At 39.0% G+C, this 20,241-nt stretch overlaps 1 pseudogene; it reads right to left on the reverse strand.

Annotated features, from left to right (window-relative positions):
* Nucleotides 1-3,874: 3,874 nt before the first annotated feature.
* On the reverse strand, nucleotides 3,875-19,875 carry LOC139450830 (sodium/glucose cotransporter 4-like; annotated as a pseudogene).
* Between the last annotated feature and the right edge of the window lie 366 nt (nucleotides 19,876-20,241).

The following is a 20,241-nucleotide window of genomic DNA, read 5'->3' on the forward strand; positions in this document are numbered from 1 at the left end:
CGGTTGAGACTTTCGAGGTGCATGTGTATATGATGACCCTACAACGTCAAGCTACAGCATTCACCTTGACAACTTTTCAACTGTCCATCACGTACTAATGTTCATGAATCACACAATCATATAACTGAAAGAGCAGAGGATAACAATTCAGATATATATTCAAATACTGGATTTGGTTTTGTTTTGTGTTTTGTTTTTTTGTTGTTTAACGCCGCACTCAGCAATATTCCAGCTATATGACGGCGGTATGTAAGTAATGAAGTCTGGACAAGACAATCCAGTGATTAATATCATGAGCATCGATCCACGCAATTGGGATCGATGACATGCATCAACCAGGTCAGTAAGCCTGACCAATCAAACCCGTTAGTCGCCTTTAACGACAAGCATAGTCGCCTTTTACGGCAAGCATGGGTTGCTGAACACCTACTCTACCCCGGATCATTGTACCGAGCTGCTGTGACACCATTGCCTCCCCCTGGACCGATGTTCTGGAGGACCACAGGGCCGACCCTCTGTGCAAGACCAATTCCATCCCACAGTATGATGCTCGGACCACCCCACGAGTCTCTCTCAACAACACAAGCATCCGAATAACGTTCCCCACGGCGTCTCCAGACTCTCTCTCTCTCTCTGCCATCTGCTGTTGAGATACAGTAACGGCTCTCGTCTTGCTCTCCATTGCTGGTGGCGCCAATGCTGGTGTTGTGTTGCACACTGAAGACGGTCCCGGCTATGACGTGTTGTCAGAATGGGTCCTCGGTGATGGCCTGTGACAGTGGAGGTGTCTGCGCGTCAATCGTCGACGCACGGTGCCTGCACTAATGTGTCCTTGGTGTGTCCCAGTGGTCTGTTTCCGTAGCAGTAACCAAGCTGTCTTGAAGATGCTGTCGCACAATCTGACGATCCTGACGTCGGGTGGTGACCCTTGGTCATCCATTACGTGTTCGGGTATCTGTGGTGTTGGTGGTCTGGTACCGTTGCTGGAGCCTGTGTAAGGTCCTTACGTGGGCGGTTTGTCCAGCTTGCAATCGTCCAAGGGCTTGGTGTCGCTGATTTCTTGTCCATCTTGGCACGTGGTAGCAATTCAATAACGAATGAATGTTATCAGATCTGGGTGGACTTTTTAGGGCAAGAAATGGGGGAACGCATGTGCATTTTAATTGGCACAGAACTCACGTGCATCGGGTTACCATGGCTGTTGCCGTGATGCGTATGGGCGATCAGTTTTATTGTCATCTGCGTTGGCGTTTTTTTCATCAAATTTCATTTTTCCGGGCAAGGTAATGTTAAATTTTAGAAACTTTGACAAAAAATTCCCAGATATTTAAATGACAAGTTTTAATGCACTGTAACTTGGGGTGACGTTTCTTTTCCGGTTCAGTTTATAAACATCATGATGCCATCAACATTATTTTTGTTACGTGACCCTCTAGGGCAAAATGGCCGATGTTGTGGAGAAGACTGTCGTAGTAAAATGGTAGCACATCATTGAACTTTAGCGTGTGGAAGATTATTAAACAGCTAAAATATGTTCCAAATGTTACATGTGGGATAACACATTATTAGTGAAGTACAGATTCTAGTACTTTTTTCCTTTTGTTTGGAGTTGAGTCCGATCCGGGATTCGAACCCAAACTGAGGCACCTAATCTCTAGCACACATAAAAAACGTGATAGCCATCGAGGCATCCACAAAAACGTAAGTCCGGCAATGGTAGTCTAGTTCCGGTACTTTGTGTATTCCTCTGACAAATGTAAATTGGCACGGCTCCCACGGCCTTGTTTGTTTGCTTGTTTGTTTACTGTTTGTTGCCTAACACCGCACTCAGCAACATTCCAGCTGAAAGACGGCGTTGTGTAAATAATCGAGTCGGGTCAAGACAATCCAGTAATTGGCATTTGGATACGATGACATGTGGCAACCAAGTCAGCAAGTCTGACCACCTGACCCCGTTCGTTGGTCGCCTCTTACGCCACGACTTCTGGGTTAATTTTTTTAAAGCCGTCATTTCTGCAAATTGTGATACACGCTGAGTGCGTCCGAAATTAAGAATAGAAAATGTTCCTGAATGTGCGAATTGCTTATTAAAAATTGAAAATGTTACACAATGTAAATATTCATAAAGGTGTTAAATAATCATTAATAATATAAGTGATTCGCTATAAAAAAAAATCCGTAATAACCGTGACAATAATATCCATATACAGATATTAAATACGTGATAAAAATGTTCTTTATGACGTATAATAAACACTTACAAATATAGTTGTAAATGGTTTTAATAACCATTACTAAATTTGAGAGATTCGCAATTTAATCATTAGTGAAGTAGAGTAATAATCATTTATAATTTTCATGGACATGTAATACAAATGTTCTTAAATATGCGTAATACCCGTGGTACGCAGTGAAAACGTTCCTAAAGGAGTTAAAATAACCACATATAATCATTATGCACACGTAATAACTATTTTTCGTAATGGTCTTTAATACAGACATAGGTATATAATCAGAGGCATCAAATTACAAAATCCATCTTCGAATGAATCAATTGAGTGCATGTTGAAAGAAAATAATTTCTTCCTAAAATATTGTCGCATTTTTAAATAATATGGTTACAATGCAGTGTTTCTGTTACAACAATATTCGAAGTATTTGTAGAAAAAGATATCAGTAAGATATATATATATATATATATATATATATATATATATATATATATATATATATATATATATAAGGATTGACTGTGTATTTTGTTCGGTTCATTGAGGTATGAATCGAAAAACCGATGTGCAAACTGTATGACTTACTAAAGTTTGCACATCGGTTTTTCGATTCACACCTCAATGAACCGAAAAACATATACAGTCAAAGCTTATAATTAAATTCGACAACGTAAAACATGTTTTATCTACAATAGTTTAACCCAAAACAGATGCATATATCAAAACAGACCAAAATGACGACATTGATAAACATTCCAGGTGTAGGAATACATACAGTGGCGTGACATGAATCAGGTGATCGTTTAATTTATGCACATAACTTGACACCCCTACACAGTCAGTAGCCAATCAACGGAGAGTGGGATTAAAACAATGTTCATTGGACCTGTCAATTAAGGCAAGAGGCGAAAAGAACTGCAACAGTCCGACTGTAACGAACCGGAAGAAATATGTCCGAGAGAAGGCGGCTGTTTCAAATAACATGGTCATTTACTCCGTGATTCAAACATTACTTCCCTGATTACGGTAAAACACAGTTGGAGAAATGCTAAACCCGAAGACATGAAAGTTGAACCAGGGCGAGCGGGAAAAAAACAGGCGAGCGAGGCGGCACGTTTGCTGTTTCCTTCATTCTCGGCCTTCGGTTTCAAAGGGTAGTTTGGACAATGAATATGCATGAAAGATGTCCCGTGCATGACGATACACGTGAGCAGAAAGGGAATTCCCTCGACGGTAATATTGGGATTCCCCGACATTCCGCAGTAATAAAGTAGTGCGCTGCAGTGGGCGTGGCTAATTTATTTTACATTCATTGGGAAATGAATGCAATAACACGTGACCAATTCAGCTAATCAGAATGCAGAAATTTCCATGAACACAACGAAAATTTAATTATATATATATATATATATATATATATATATATATATATATATATATATATATATATATATATACATGTGTATATATATGGCCATATCAACATACAACATACAAAAAAGCGGAACAATAACCATATAAACATACAACAAGCTGTTTAAAAAAATACAAATTAACAAAACTGTTTGATGAAGGACAATGCGGTGGTGCATCCTTTCGATAACAATAAGGAGTCTGAAGTTCAAATACAAAGTCGAAATCTTTTAAGAAAAATAACCCAGAAGAAAGAAGGTTATCAATGACAGTCCTATGGCGCAAGCATTCAGTGCTTTGCTTGCTGTCTCATGTTCTTCCAAACTGGTGAACCGCTTCTTTATGGCGATTCGTTCTCTTTTAGAAAGTGTAAGGCTCTTCTTCTGGGTCATTCCGCAAATCCACATAGCGATGCTTTTGCATATTGCCTCATTTCTCCCTAAAAGATATTATATACAATTACTATATACAATTTAAGGTTGTTGGTTGCCACAGTCAGCAGTATTCCAGTTATGTAATGGCCGTATGTAAATACTCGAGTCAGGATCGGACAATCCGGTGATCGACATCATGAACATTGATCTGCGCATATTTCAATTACCAGATAAATGGCTTGGAGTATATTTTTGTAAATGTCTTGTAAATAAGTATGGCAATTTGAAATCCGACAAAAGTTTTATAGAACCCTTGTAAAGAATACAGCTTTAAATAATAAAGAAAGAAAGAAAGAAAGACATAATACATAGTTAATAATACGTAGAGCAGTAGTGGTAACTTTTGATGGCCTTTACCTTTTCTACTGTGGTTGTGTGACTGCACATCAACATCGAAAGGACAGCCTTCAGCCTCGACGGCTATTTTTTCGTCAGTCTTGTCCTCTCCATTTTCCTCTCCCTTTTCTCTATCAACGTCATCCGTGTCGTCCTCTATTTCCAAGTCAGGATCAGCGTGGTGATGTGTCCACCAAGTGGTGCGGCCAAGCTTCATGCAGAAAACAAAAAATTATGTAGAGAATCAATTTTATCGTAACTTTTTTTCTGATGAGAGTCCTATGGGTGACTCTAATATCTCTTTTCCTGTGTTTCGCGAACACCTGGTGTCATCACTGATTTTCATGATCAGTGATCCATTCATATCCTTTTTATTATCGATATGTAGTTTGGCTTTTACGCCCTATGGAATCTGTTCCGGTACATATTCGAGACTGTTATTCTCTGGCGTTGATCTTTTGCATTTTGAAAGACATGCGTGCGTGTGCTTATTACAGTGTGATTTATCGTTCTTACATCAGCGGTCCAATCGGCTCACTCGCGTTATTCCTTGTGTATAAGATGTTTACACTATATACTGGATATTCCAAAAGGGAGTTGAGTTTAACGCTGTTTTGAACATTGGTACAGCAATGTCATCTTAAAGAAAGCCTTCGAGCTACATCACAAGATTGGAATACATAAACTAGCACATGACCTTAAAACGTGAAAACTAAATTCGTTTTTATAACACGACAAAAATGGTGTAACTTCAGTATTCAAAAACCCAATGAAGTTAAAACTAGTACGATAATAATATGTTGTGTTTTAAGTGTCAGGAAAGCCCAAACAGACCGACTAAGGATGGAAATGACACGACTGAGGGTAACACATCTGTTCAGCGAGATATGGAGCTTCAGATCACAGAACATAATGTGATAATGTTGTTCTTTTAAATCGCCGATAATCGCAATTTTTTTAATACAATTTAAAACCATGTATCTGTTCGTCGATCCTCTTTAAGTTTTTTGTTTGCCCTGAGAACACAATTTTTTTATTTATTTATTTTTATTTTATTTTTTTTCGGGGGGGGGGGGGGGGCGGTCTCCTTCTTTCAAACAGAAAAAAAAGATTTGAGTTCATTTTATTTATATGTAAATACAGTAAGTCAGTTGATTAATCAATTATAACAGTGCCGCAGTCAACTTTGGCGCCAAAAAACGTTGTGCAGAGTGTAAACCCTTAGTCGAGCAAGGATCCACGGATCGTTGGCTTGAATCTCAGAATTGAATTGGTGACTGACGTTGTGAAATTGTAATTATGTGTCTTTCTATAATCCCTCTGCCCTATCTTATCCCCTCCGTATTATTGTTGAAATATTGCTAAACTCGGCGTGAAACAACACTCACTCGCTCACACCAGCCCTACCTGAGCTTCTGATCTGGGCTCGGTGCATAGACTGACAAGGACGATGGTGACAGAGGTGACAACAGCCGAAATCATCGCGAAGTAGAGGAAATGCACATGCTTCAAAACTCCCGGGCGTGTGTCTTGCTCTCCACTGCCACAGTAAGGGGCTGCGTGTGTGAAGTCCACGACCATGCGGATTATTCCAACAACCAGCCCCGCGATAAAACCCCAGAATGCTCCCTACAATGAAACGCGTTTTACAGATTATATGATTATACGATTATATGACTAATACTATATTCCTATACTCCTACGTAGGACCTCTATCCAAAGTAATCATAGGTCTATTTGCGGAAACCTGTTTCAGGTACCAACAGCGATGGAAAGGATGGGTTGCGAGATTTTTTTTCTGTGGATTTTCTCGGATAATTACTCCACCTGTTCAGATGTCAGATAAGAAAGAAACTAATTGCTAACCTGTTCAGATGTCCGTTTCCACAGAAGAGCAAACATAAACAGCGTTGTCCAAGGAGGGGCAATGTAGGCGGTTACAGATTGCAAGTACCCCCACAATTGCCCTCCTTGGGCTTGTTGCAAGATTGGTAACCACAGTATGCCTATTGCTGTACAGGCGAGCACTGCTACTCGTCCAACTATCATCAGTTCATTTTCCGATGGTTTCGTTCTGATCCGAGGCCAGATGTCAATAGTGAACATGCTACTTGCACTGTTGAAGATGGAGGTCAGGGAGCTCATGAGGGCAGCAAGCAGAGCAGCAAGCATCAGACCTCGGAGTCCTGCAAGATGATAATTATGAGTAGGATGCGGATGGATATTACCGTAACAACTACAACAGCAGTAAGACAGGAAAGCGTCAGTCACGTTGGGGTGGCCGTAACTAGGTTAAAAAATGATACAGGAAGTATGAAAGATATATACTTGTACCTCAAACAACGTTTCAGTGTAATAGCTAATGTTTTCCCGTTGGCCATCTGGATAAATAAACTACTACTGTTACGTATCGTGCATTTAATTTAGTGTCATTTATATATCATTCATACCTTGAGGTTTTGTATATTTGTTGTTCTTTAACGCCACACTCAGCAATATTCTAGCTATATGACGGCTGTATGGATATAATCGAGTCTGGGCCAGACAACACAGCGATTGCTACCATCAGCATCGATCCACGCAATTGGACTACGATGACATGCATCAAACCAAGTCAGCAAGCCTGACAACCCGATCCGGGATGAGAATAAATGGCAGTTCGTATGTACATTTTGACATTAAATCATAAGTCTCATAGTTTTGGTATATTCCCTGAAATTGCAAAAAGGTTATCCGGGCTCTATTCACTCGAAGCATAAACTAAATATTTTTTTCAGATGAAATTGCATGTTCTTCGCCTGAGCGATGTTACGAAGTATGCCAGAACAAAGCTGGATGTACGAATGTCGCCTATCCCATCCTGGTGTTGAGGCTGTTACCTCAAGGTATGGACCCGTGAAGATCAGGGTTAGAATCGGTGTTCAGCAAACCATGCTTGTCGTAAGAGGAGACTGCGGTCACAAACCCTGCTTCTAAGCCCTCGAAGCCGTGAATTTCTTGGAAGCCTGAAACACATCTTTGTGTTTATGAAGTAACTAATTACACATGCAAAAGACGTCATACAGTCTCAAGATAATGGTTTCATTATAAGTAAACGATACAAATATAGTAAAATTATCAAAGTTGATATATTTTGTATTGGTGTTTTTTTCGGATTAAGTCCCAAAGCATTATTTTGGTGTAACGACAGAAATGGAATATTGTTCAAAGCAGTGTAAAAATCTATATCATACTAATACATTAAATGGTATTTTTTAGTTAAAGGGATGGTGGGATGGTGGGGTAGCCTTGTGGTTAAAGCTCCCTGCCTAGGTCCCTGGTTCGATTCCCCACATGGTTACAATGTGTGTAGCCCATTTCTGGTATGGTGGGGTAGCCTTGTGGTTAAAGCTCCCTGCCTAGGTCCCTGGTTCGATTCCCCACATGGTTACAATGTGTGTAGCCCATTTCTGGTATCATCCGCCGTGATATTTCAAGAATACTGCAAAAAGCAAATACTCACTAACTGACTCACTACCTGTTATACTCATGTACAACGTACTTCTAAATGTGAGAGTGCATGCCCCGATTAAGATTATCCCTGTTTGTAGTGTGTCCGTGTACATAACTGCAACAAGACCACCTGCAAAGAGAAATCCTTCTCATGATTACGTGGTTCGTGAAGCCATTTACAATTATGAAACAAATATAAGTGATGAGACTTGATAAAGATTCTCAGAGATGCGTCCGGAGAGGCTTGGATTGGGGCCTCGTGTTTCTGATAGGACACTGTGTGTAGAAGGTGCAATGAAGGTCAGTATTTATACTACTTATACTACAATGCCGATGTGATGAAAATCAGATGGTATTCTTATACGAAAGCGTTTCTCTTGAACGTGATATGTTAGTTCTGGTGCCATGATTTTACCCGTTGTCGTGACACCCACAAATGTGCAATCACGGACTTTGGTTTTAAGTGAATATGTTATAATTTTGATTGGTTCTGAGTGTGTGTTCGCGAATAAGAGTTGTAGATTCATTATAAGAGTCATTTGACCAAAAGTAGATATCATTGACAACATATTCCAGTGTTAAGAAACTTTGAATTACATTAAAGCATACGTAAAATGCCTATTATGGGAGTGTTTTTTTATGTTTCGCGATCACCTGGTATCATCAATATTTGATTTTATAGGCACATGCTCATGATGTGCTAGACGTCGGAATCGAACAATTGACTATGCTTTTAGCAGAGATTATGGAAATGTTTTTTGTCGGTTATATTTAGATCTACCATTCTAATACAAATCCGGGAAACTATCGATGTTCTTGCAAAGTAAAACAAGGAAATGTTTATACAGTAATATGGTTTGTGTTAGAAAGTATTAATGTTACATTGTAAACATATGCATCAAGAAGAGCGCAACATGTTGTATTGTATTTACATTTTTTTTCTTGAAGGACATACACTCTTCAGAAAATGAAACGCACTGGCAGATTTTTAACAAATTTATTGTACCCAATAATGTCGTATATTTAATTTAATATCATAGATACAAATATGAAAGTTTGGTGCTCGATAGTCACATGTTGTCGTTGTACAAAGGCATTGAAAACTGTTCATTGTCTTGTCACATAAGGCTACAAGGTTGCGCTGAACACAGTATCTCGTCTGACCGCCCCGGGGAGCAATCACGGCTCTGCATCTCCTCGGCACTGGGTAAGTGTACGAACTCTGTCCTCCGGAATTCTGCGGCATTCTGCTTGTAATGCGATGGCCAGTTGTGGGTGTGTCTACGGCGTGATCTTACGTTGACGTACACATCGGTCGAGTTCGTCCCAGAGGTGTACGATTGGGTTGAGATCTGGAGATCTCGACGGCCAAGGCAAGGCGTTGATGTTGGCATTATGAATGCACGAGCTGTGAGCGTTGGACCGTTGTCCTGTTGAAACAGCTCCCTCTGGTGGTCAATGATTGGAAGAAGATGGGGTTGAAGAATTTGATTCATGTAACGATTTTAGATATGGCCCCCAACACCATGAACCTACCGCCACCGAAATTGTCGAATTCACGTACACAATGTGTGGCAAAACGCTTCCATCTCGCCACTGAAGAAGAAATCGTGATTTATCGCTAAACCACACTCGTCTCCAGTTTCTCAAATACCAAGGCTGCAAGGTATGGCACCAACGCAAGCGTCGCATGCGATGGATCTGTTGCAAAACAGGGACGATGACTGTTCTTCTGGGTCGGATTCCAGCCTCGCGAAGATGGTTCCTGACAGTCTGGTCCAATATCCTCCTCAAACCAGGGATGCGTCCTGCAGTCTCCGTAGCTGTGGCATTGCGATGACGTAGGTGGAACAATCGAATGTAGCGATCCTGTGCAGGGGTGGTAACTCTAGGTCGGCCGGTTCTCGGACTGTCTGCACTGGCATTGAACTGTGTGTATCGGTCACAAAGGCCGCAAATAGTGCTGTGGTGGACGTTGAAGACTGCAACAGAAGACTGCGATTCCCCTCTATGGATACGACCTTTGGCGATGTTCCGAACGGCAGCGCTGACTCTCGGCGGTTTTAACTTGAAAAATGTTGAGAATTGAATGACAAATTATTGGCCAATGCTTGCCTTTTTATAGCCACAACCACGAGTTACGAATCCCATAACTTGCATGTGCTTTACTGTTTTTCTCCATGACATTTTTTAACAAGTGTGAAAAGAATGCCGTTTCTATTAAGACATTGCAAATCGACAACATCTGCGTTTTGACAAATATCCCATTTATATACCCGATTTTTTATGTAGTCAGGTTCACTGAACTACATGCTACCTGTGCGTTTCCTGTTTGAAGAGTGTATTTTAAAGTGATTGTGTTGTTTTTACTTTTAGACTATAAATGTATATTTGCTAGCTATTTACAACGAATTTATGAGTATTTGTCCCAAACACTGAGCACATAGTACTCATCTTCGATAGCACAACTATTACAATTCGAACAAACACATTCAAGGTCTGATACATCAAATGATCTTCTGGCATAAATAACTATCTAGTTATGAAAATACATTTATAAAGGAATCTTATTTTAGATTTGTTTGTTAGTTGTAAGATATGTACAGTTCATATTGAAATGTGAACTTTATGTCAGCATAATCTTCAAGAAATGTAGGTGTAACTATTGATTCATGGCAAGAATTAGAAAACGTATCAATTATTTTTTGTAATAACTGCAACATTTTAAGGGCCTTCACACATTTTGAAAAGGAATGTACGAAGGCATATGGTACATTCAACAGACCATTTCAACGAAAGGTCAGTAATGTTACGTCTAACAAAACTTTTCATTTAATAAACAGCTGAAATGAAATTGTCTTTCCTTATTCTTTACTCATGCCTGTTTAATTTATTCCGTTCCGGTGGATGATCGAGGTTGTCGGGCAATTTATCTTGGAACGGTGGCCTTACAATACTACTGAAATAAACTTAAGTGATTTGGCTTACCTGTGACTGTAAAGACAGCTGTAACGGCCAGTAAGCTTATGATGCATATGTAGAGATTCCAGCCAAGAAGTAGCTGCATGAATAGAGCCCCGCAGAAGATTTCAGCCTAATTTTAAACAAAACAAAACATAAAAAATGACCATATTAACTGCAAGTAAACGAGAAAAGAGATCATTGTTGGTAATGATTTTCCATATGTATACGGTTTATGGTAAGTTTTCAATTTTATTTTTTTTCTTAGAAGGATTTTTAAATTCAAGATTTAACCATTAACACGTCCCATTTTAATTCTGGAAACCCCAAAGTCCAGAAACTCTACGGTCTTTTCCCAGTCTCGGTCAAAGGTATTTACAAAAATAAGCATGCTGTTTTCATGGGAACATACTAAGGAAGAAAAAATGAAAAAAAAAAGTTTAAAAACTCAATATTTACACCAGTTTGGCCCATGGGCCTGCCAATGGCAAGAATATTTTCATTTACACAAAACTCATGTTTTTGTTTCGCAAATACTTACTTGTATTCCATCAAGGATCATGACACAAAATTTAACTCATTTAAACTTAATTCAACGATTTTAAAGCGATATTGAAATATTTTGCCCATGGGCGAGAAAAAGGCTTGGCCCATGGGCAGGCCCATGGGCGAGAATATTTTCCTTTACACAAAACTCATGTTTTTGTTTCGCAAATACTTAACTTGTATTCCATCAAGTATCATGACACAAAATCTAACTCATTTTAACTTAATTCAACGATTTTAGAGCGATATTGAAATAGTTCTCCCATGGGCGAGAAAAAGGTTTGGCCAATGGGCGAGAATATTTTCCATTAAACAAAAATTATGTGTTTGTTTCGCAAATATATTTTAATGCATTCCTTTACGTATCATGACAAAAAATTTAACTCATTTTAACTTGATTCAACGATTTTAAAGCGATATTGAAATATTTCGCCCATGGGCGAGAAGAAGGCTTGGCCCATGGGCAGGCCCATGGGCGAGAATATTTTCCTTTACACAAAACTCATGTTTTTGTTTCGCAAATACTTAACTTGTATTCCTTCAAGTATCATGACACAAAATTTAACTCATTTTAACTTAATTCAACGATTTTATAGCGATATTGAAATATTTCGCCCATGGGCGAGAAAAAGGCTTGGCCCATGGGCGAGAATATTTTCCTTTACACAAAACTATATGTAGCAACATATAGTACGTTGAGGATTACCTCTGTGGCCAGTGGCGGACGTAATTCAAACTCCTTCCACACTGACACCGCATCAAATATATTTGTGTACCGATTACATAACTCTTACGGACAGGGTGGGGTGGTAGTTCACCGGACGACACTGTGTATATTGGGCGGCTCCTTTGATATCTCCTCCAAACATACTTTTATTGAATGACCCCTTAAACGATGATACACATCTCGTTGAATATATCAAGGCACTAATTCATCTTTCATAAACCGTTTTTTTTGTCTTTGTGCTTAATATATCCACATATCAACGAAAATATGTAATACATGTATCGACAAAAAAAATATACATAAACCTGCAGAACTGTTTATTCGCGCGTGGTGTGGTAGATCGTAATTGACTGAGAGCAGGTATTGTAGAATCACGTGTGAATAATGCCGACACTGTAATTAGATACAACGTACTAATGAGAATATGAGAATTATCATAAGAAGGCTGTTTTTTTTCTGAACTGTTACCATTTTGATACCAAAAGTGACAATGCATTTTTAAGTTGTTTTAGTGTCAAAATATTCACTCAATCGCCTGTAAACATCGCACCGCATATAATGAAATAATTAGTTCGAGATTTAGTTAGAATTTGAGATATTCAGCTAGACGTTATGCAATGAAAGACGAATCGGGTTTTTCCCCATTAAAATACGCGCACGTGTACCTGTATATTGCATATCTATTGTCACTTACTTTCCCAATGTGATCTACTAACGAGAAATAAAATGGGTAGTGAAAAAGAAACAAACTAAACTTTAATTTGTTGAAAAATAATGCCAATAAATTGGTGTACACGCGCATGAATTTGTATGATAAACTGTCAAAACGTTTTGAGAGATAAGGCCAGGTTCATTAAAGATCGTTGCAATATGTAAAAAGGTGAAATTTGTAAAACTTCTGCAGGGGAAACGTCCAATTTGCAACCAAAGGCCCTTTTAAAATAGTAATGTAATGATATAATACAAAGTGTGTTTCACATGATACAATATACTTTGTAAACAATTAGTTAATTCTTTAAAGGGACTGACGAAAACATGGGCGACATTATTTAATAACGCCAAAACTTAGTTGAATTAAGTTAAAATGAGTTGAATCATGTGTCATGCTTATAATCCCTTAATGTACTTGCGAAACTAAAACTGTTGAGCAAAGGAAAATATGCTCGCCCATGGGCCAAACCTTTTTCTCGCCCATGGGCGAAATATTTCAATATCGCTCTAAAATCGTTGAATTAAATCGTTGAAATGAGTTAAATTTTGTGTCATGATACTTGAAGGAATACAAGTTAAGTATTTGCGAAACAAAAACATGAGTTTTGTGTAAATGAAAATATTCTCGCCCATGGGCCAAGCCTTTTTCTCGCCCATGGGCGAAATATTTCAATATCGCTTTAAAATCGTTGAATCAAGTTAAAATGAGTTAAATTTTGTGTCATGATACTTGAAGGAATACAAGTTAACTTTTTGCGAAACAAAAACATGAGTTTTGTGTAAATGAAAATATTCTCGCCCATGGGCCAAGCCTTTTTCTCGCCCATGGGCGAAATATTTCAATATCGCTATAAAATCGTTGAATCAAGTTAAAATGAGTTAAATTTTTTGTCATGATACTTGATGGAATACAAGTTAAGTATTTGCGAAACAAAAACATGAGTTTTGTGTAAATGAAAATATTCTGGTGTAAGATGGTGTAAATATTGAGTTTTTAAACTTTTTTTTTTCATTTTTTCTTCCTTAGTATGTTCCCATGAAAACAGCATGCTTATTTTTGTAAATACCTTTGACCGAGACTGGGAAAAGACCGTAGAGTTTCTGGACTTTGGGGTTTCCAGAATTAAAATGGGACGTGTTCATTATAATTGACAGAGAGAAAACTGAATTCATGATGAATTAAATTCCATACCGATATCTTTGTCAAGATATATAGAAACAGCCCAAGGATGGAGAGACAGATCCTGAGACGAACTCCACCGAATCGCTTCATCAGATATTCCGGCATAGTGTAGGCCTAAAGAGGATGGAAAAAAGTTATAATCATCAATAAATGTTCAAAGACATTGCAATTTTTCATCTACATGTTCACTGCGGATGCATTTTCTCGTGACATCCAACTTAACATCGTTAAACCAGTGACGTACATTGTACGTTACGATTAGGAAATAGTATCTACAGTAACTATTCTGTCATATGAAATAATTAACAATAAGTAACAATTCATACAGGAACCATAATAAGTGACAAGAAATTAATTTTTTAGTTTCTTCTTTGCAGAACATAACTTACCCCACTAGCGACAAAAATTGGAACGAAAAACCAACCAAGAGCAATGAGGAGGAACGTTGCCTGGAAAAGGAAACATTTAAACTTTTTAGTGCACCTTCTTTTGTCATGTTTTAAATAAAAGGAACGTTATCGATTTGATATCTACAAGGTTGAACTGTGACACCGTGACATTACTGAAACCCTGTTCAAAAAAGCTTTTAACAAAACCCCTTTCCTACTCCATCACCCATAACGCCCATGCGCTAGAATCGTGACATGTCAAGGGCGGTAAATATTTGTAATTAAACATCGACAGAATAATTAAGGGGTTAAATATGTAGGGAATATAAAAGAAATTGGGTTCAGGTCACTCGTGCAAGTGATTTTTGTTGACACAGTTTGGGAGCATTGACTTATGTTCCTTGTGGGATGTTTGTAATTATACATAAATGACAAATAACAAACACAGGGTTCAAGTCAATTGGAGGATGTAACAAACGCAAAACACATTCAACCACAACCGCAACTGAAGGCTATCTGAAGGTATGTACTGAAAGGCCCTATATTCCGAAATATACTCGCATACTGACAAAATATTCCAACATTTTCAAGCTTTATTTGAAGACACAATATATAAGAAACATAGGGGTGTTATCCGCGTCCTACTGTGTCCAGGACACGCTTCGGGCAACACAACCTTAAGGAGACATGTGGTTACGATTCTTGCACCTCAACTCAACTTATTTTTCTCGAAACACTACGGACGGTTGTACATAAGATACTGTTCTAATTAATTGTACTTATTGTATTGTCAAAATGCTTAAGGAAATAGAGAGACCTGGATACTAGATACACATGGACACTTAACAGTATCAGATACAACTTGTGTTCAAACATTCGGAATAACAATTATGAATTTTCATTTTTGCCTCTGTGCCACATCAAACAAAAGACACTCAAGACAGATGACTCTTTTGGTCCATAACTTCGTCAAGATTATTATTGTACTACTACTATTGTAGTACCAAGTACTACTTAATGTTGATATATTCGCCTGTGGGATTATAAAATTCATCGGCATGCGGCGAATACTTTACCAACCAAGGTGCCGGAAACATATGCAACATAATTTAACAGGTGAGGTTTAACATCGCATCCTAGATTTGCACTTATATAGCGACCTGCATGCACGTGTGTGCGTGTATGTGACTGTTTATACTAGTCCGAACGTAAGCCGATTTACAGTGCTAGCCCACTGAGATACCGTGCTGCAGTATAACATGAATACCCCACTCAGACACAGTATACTGACTCCGAGCCGACCAGTCCTTGTTTTAGGCCCTAAATGGCGAGCGCCAGACAGGGTAACAACAAGTACCATCTTTTAACGTCTGATGGTATGACGCGACCGAGGATTTAACCCCGCACCTTTCGCTCTCCGGGCGGACGCTCTACCACTAGACTACGGAGGTGGTCATCATGCAACAGAACAAATGTATGTGTAGAAGACCAAATGTATCCACTACATCGGGCTTCTGTTCTGCCTCTTAATACTTACTGCCCATTCATAAAGCACAACTGAGTACCCGGATGCAGCCCCGGCTCCAGCTAAGCCAATGAACATCGGCGCACCAACGTTGCTTGCGAACAAAGATGCTCCTACCTGTATAAATAACAGGAAAACAAAACATCAGGTGGCTGAAACCAAATGAAAGCGACAAAACAATTTTCATAATCATAATATGAAGCAGAGTCTATTGTACGATTGCGACTACATGTATATCATGACCTTTTGTTTATAAATCACTAGCAAATGGTGAACAGATGATACAAGGTGTTCGCGAAATGTGACGCTGAAAACGAGAGAATATTGTTTCCTTGTGAGTAACAGCTACCATTCTTGTTTTAACTACAACAGCGACAAATCACTGTATGTTTATCGCTATGGTAACAGAATATATAATATGACACTTTATTTTATGGAAACAAATTAATTCATCCCAAAATCTAACAAGCCTATAAAAGTGACTATGAAAGTGTGCTAACTATAATTTAGCTTGAATCCTCAACGAAAATGCACTATCCCTTGTGATCAGATAACCAATTTGTCTTTACCGGGTATCATTATACTAGGAGTATTTTTTGTGTTGCTTGTCGTAAATAACAAATATATTTGTCCTTAATTTCCGGATACGATATATGAATCACATCAGAACAGGTGAGGTGAGTTGAAATGGGGTTTAACGTCGCGTCCAAGATTATTGCACTTAATATAGTGTGTGTTTGTGTGTGTGTGCGCGCGCGCGCGCGTGCGTGCGTGCGAGCGTGAATGCGTGCGTGCGTGCGTGCGTGCGTGTGTGTGTTTGTGTGTGTGGCTGCTTGTACTAGTCCGGACTGATGCCGATTTACATTAAGTTTAACATGAATACCCCACTCAGACACAGTATACTGAATCTGAGCCGACCAGTCCTTGTTTTAGCCCCCTTTATGCCTAACGCCAGACAGGGTAACATCAAGTACCATCCTTTAACGTCTTTTGGTATGACGCGGCCAGAATTACGCTATCCGGGCGGTCACTCTACCACAATCCCACGGAGGCGGTCCACATCAGTACAGAAAACGACACACGGAAGACTGAAATAAGTGAATGCTCTTCAAGGCCAAAGTTTTCCGTACTTCTGCTTTTTCACAGTGGTCTGTAAATAATCGCGCATGGACCAGAAGAAACAGATTGAAAGAACGATTAACGCCACAACAATAACACGCAATCCCCTCAGTGACATCACCAGAGCCTGACCATCCGATCCAAGTTTGTCGACTCCTACGACAATCATGGGATACCGTTAACTACATCTATGTCGGAATCCCTAGTCAATAAAACAGGTTAATTGGCACCACTGTTATTTAAAAACAAAAGTAACAAAAGAGTCGCACTGTCCCGGCAAAGCTCTGTCCCAGCATCTGCCACTCGTTCCCCGATACAGCTGCAATGTCGCTGTCAGAAGATATGTTGATGAGATGGTGATTTGAAATGGAGATTAACGTCGCGTTCAAGATTATTGCACGTATGTAGCGATTTGCCTGAACATGTGTGTGTTATGCCCGTTTTATGGTGCTAGCACACCGAGATACTATGATGCTGTTGAAAGTGTATACCCCACTCAGAGACATTATATTGACTCCGAGTCGACCAGTCCTTGTTGTATTACCTAAATGCGGAGCGCTGGACAAGGTAAAACGCCCCATGCCTGGGGGATTGAACTACCGACCTCACCGCTCTATGGACATACGCTCTATATCCAACTCACTGCGGGGGCGGGCGTGATGATGCGAAACAGTGAACCAGAATAACGGAGATTTACAACGTCGACAAATGACATTCCAGGGCGCTGTTGCCAAGTGTGATAAGCGAATAGGTCAGGAATACCGTATCGTGGGTCCAAAAATATACTCCTTTGGGAAAAATAAAAGACAGGGAACCAGTTAAATTCGCATCAATTACGTCATAATCTAAGGGGGATAACTCAGACCCGCTTAGCTCGGAAAACGAATTGCTCATGACGGCATGATATTTTTCACCCTTACTGTGTGCTTCCAACAGTCACTGTGATAAAAAATGTGTGCATATTTTCAAACACTGATACTAACTAATTCTAAAACTGCGTTTTGTTGAAAATAAGAAAGAAAGTGACTTTCGCGCCTACACTTCCCTTTAACAAGTTCCTCGGGAAGGAGGAGCTTGCGATAGCCTAGTGGTTAAAGCATTTGCTCGTCACACCGAAGCCCCGGGTTCGTTCCCGACATGGGTTCAATATTTCTGGTTAGCCCCACCGTGATGTCGCTAAAAATGTCATAAAACCATACTCACTCACTCTCTCCTCCGGAAGGAGGGGTTTCCGGATTATCTTTTCATTATTCAATGACACCCTCAAGGCAATATGTATGGAAGCGTACTCGTGCCATAATCTGAACACTACATCGTCCACGTTAATGACACTTTCATCGACGTTGATGATATTTTCATCTAAGTAGATAATACTTTCATCTACGTAGATGATACTAGTCACATTTACGTGGAAGATACCTTCATCTAGGCATATGATATTATTATTTTCGTAGAAGAAAGTATCATCTTCGGTCGAATTATCGACTTTTGTAACAATATTTTTTCGATTAATCGACAATAGTTCCAGGTCAGTTATAGATAACTTCTGAAATAAAAAATCAACGATAAGATGGTTAAAGACGAAGAAATCGCTGGAATATGTTGATGTTATGATTTATAGGTTTCAGAGGTAAAGCGTGAATATGAAGGGGTGAGAATCATTCAAACTATGAAAGAAAAACTATATTAAAACGATAATCATCCTATCATCCTATAAATCTTTTAAGGTAGAAGTCTACAGTTTGTATTTTTATTTGAACGCTGATAGTTTCACAAGTTTGAAATGATCGCAGTATAGTGTAAAAATACGGAAAAGGCGAAAATAAAACAAACGACCAGCATGCGCCCAAACATTTGATTAAGTTGCCACATATATATGTTTTGTGTAAACTAGTATCCAACTCGGGTCGCAACTTCACAAGACAAATTACTGTTGAGGTAACGATACGCACGATTATAATATCATCTACGTAGATGTACGTATTGTCTTCGTAAATGAAAGAAGCATCATCTACGTAGATGAAAGTATTATCTACGTAGATGAAAGTGTTATCTACGTAGATGAAAGTATTATCTACGTAGATGAAAGTATCATCCACGTAGATGAAAGTATTATCTACGCAGATGAAAGTATTATCTACGTGGATGATAACTTAAGACTCAAACATGTCTTTAAACGAAACTAAAAATAACAAACCGGAAGCCACGTCATATGTTTCCCGGCCAGAAAGTAGCCCTCTGCACTGTCTTTACCACGTCGTAGACTGGCCTGTAAGAATAGAAAGCTTTCTCAATCAAAAATGAAAATATATAATTCTAATCATGTAATTAGACACAATTATAGATTTTATTTAAAACGCCACTTTTGTCATAAACAATACATACAGGAACAGGCATCGATAAAAGAACACAATATCAATCTCTCAGGAAATAATTGTTATAAGAGACAGTACATGTCTGTAATTCAGTCTGGACCCGAAAAACAGGTGGTGAATAGCATGAACAACGACCCATGCCATCGTGACCCATGCCATCAATGACACACGATCACCCAGTTCAAAGCTGAAGTGGTGTTTATAATCCCTCTATTTCTTCGTTTTTACTGCGTACGTTATTGATCCTTACCTACCGATAGATCGAGAGCAGCGACACGTAATATCTCTGCAATTCATATTACGAAATATTTAAGATTCTATAGATACAATAACCGTCTTAAGATTAAATACCTACCCATATTCCCACCCCTAACACCAGGGCGAAGTACCCGCCCAGTGCAGCATAATCCCATGGGTGAAGCTGCTCTGACATCCTTCCTTCGTTGTGACAATAGATGTTGAATCTACGTTGCGTATAACTGAAATGAGAACGTGCCATGATCTTCATTTCCCAAAATTCGACCTGCCTGTTCAACCAGGAGTTTAACGTGCATTTTGTATGACATGTTTAAGAATGAAGTTTTTAAAACTAAATTGCAACAGGCATCCGGGCACTAGCCAATGTCATGAGACCAGTTGTGTGAATATTTCTATGTACATAGCTTTTAACAATATTCTAGAAAACCCACGGCGGCGGACACCAGAAATGGGTTTCACATATCGTCTAGTGCATAACATTTGGAACTATCTGCAACTATCTGTTAACATCCGAGCATCCGAATTAATGATATTCTGTTTC

Source organism: Haliotis cracherodii, unplaced genomic scaffold, assembly GCF_022045235.1.
Source record: "Haliotis cracherodii isolate W230 unplaced genomic scaffold, xgHalCrac1.p SCAF_8, whole genome shotgun sequence".
NCBI lineage: Eukaryota > Metazoa > Mollusca > Gastropoda > Lepetellida > Haliotidae > Haliotis > Haliotis cracherodii.